Below are 1,309 nucleotides of genomic sequence, written 5' to 3' on the forward strand. Positions count from 1 at the left end.
TCTTCTTTGTATCTATGTTTCTATCATTATTGTCGAAAACTACACTAGCATCTCACATATGGTCCTTACAGTTGAAGAGCAGAGGAAAGAATAAGAGAGGAATCAGAAATCTTCATTGATGTAGAAGGAAAATACAATTATTCAATCTCTCATATGAGTGACTTAGGAGCTATTAATAGAGTAGAACTAATCTTTCTAGAATCATCTAGAAGTTACCTAGTTGTCACCCTCTTAGCTAGCTGAGCTGGTAAGTTGTTACAACTAACTTCAACCAGCTCATCCAATCGGTTAGGCAATGCAACAGTAATGCTAATTTGTACAAGCTCAACCCTTCTATAATCTCAACAATTATCATTCTACTCTCTTTATCTTTCATTTTTTGCATTTAGATTTTTATTCTCGTATCTTGTCTCGTACTATCGTTAAAGTTAGTAAAGGTTAAAAGTTGGAGCCTATGTACTAAAGTAAACATGGATTAAAAATTAATTTTATTTGAAAGATGGATTGTAGGATTGTTGAAAATTTAATTGAAAATTTGTTTGAAACTTCTTCTCTACATATAGTTACTTGACTTTTCTTTTTGACAAAAAAAGAAACTCTTAATTATCATCAACTTGATTACAACATACTTTAAACTTGTCTTGAATATGATTTGTTCATTATAATCTGCCTAACCTTTATCAAAAGTCTTTTAGGAAATGGCAGGTGTTGTTGTGAAACATTATATATGGATCTTATACAAGCCCAATATATCTCGTGTGGCATTATAGAAAAAAGTGGAGATTCACCATTTTGATGGTTTTGAGATTGAAATTAAATTTATGAAGTTTATATTGGCATCTTATGTCTAAGAGGAGATCTGGATTTGGAATATTTCGAATTACTTATATCGGGGTACAAAGATGATTGATGAGAGGGGTGTCTCATCCATAAAGCCACAGAGGCAATTGTCAGTGCCTCATAATTATGGAGTTCCCCTATTTTTCATATGCAAATAATATATAAGAAAAAAATTTTTGAATCTTTTGTTTGCATATATAGAAATAGAAAACCATCCATATTTTTTGAATTTCAAGCTTAGGATTTTAAAACTTTCAAAATTGAGAAACTGTGCTGCTCTTGTTGAAGAAGAAAAGGCAGAGAAGAAACCTTGACTGTGATTGTTAAGAGACTTGATCATAACTCAGTAGGAAATGTTATAGTTTAACAACAGACTTATGCATGCGTTGAAAACAAGAATGTGGAAGGAAACCTCTTTGCACTCTAGTGGTTAGACGCTTGACTGTGATTGGTAAAACCTATATATATA

This window comes from Capsicum annuum, chromosome 1 (genome assembly GCF_002878395.1).
Source record: "Capsicum annuum cultivar UCD-10X-F1 chromosome 1, UCD10Xv1.1, whole genome shotgun sequence".
NCBI lineage: Eukaryota > Viridiplantae > Streptophyta > Magnoliopsida > Solanales > Solanaceae > Capsicum > Capsicum annuum.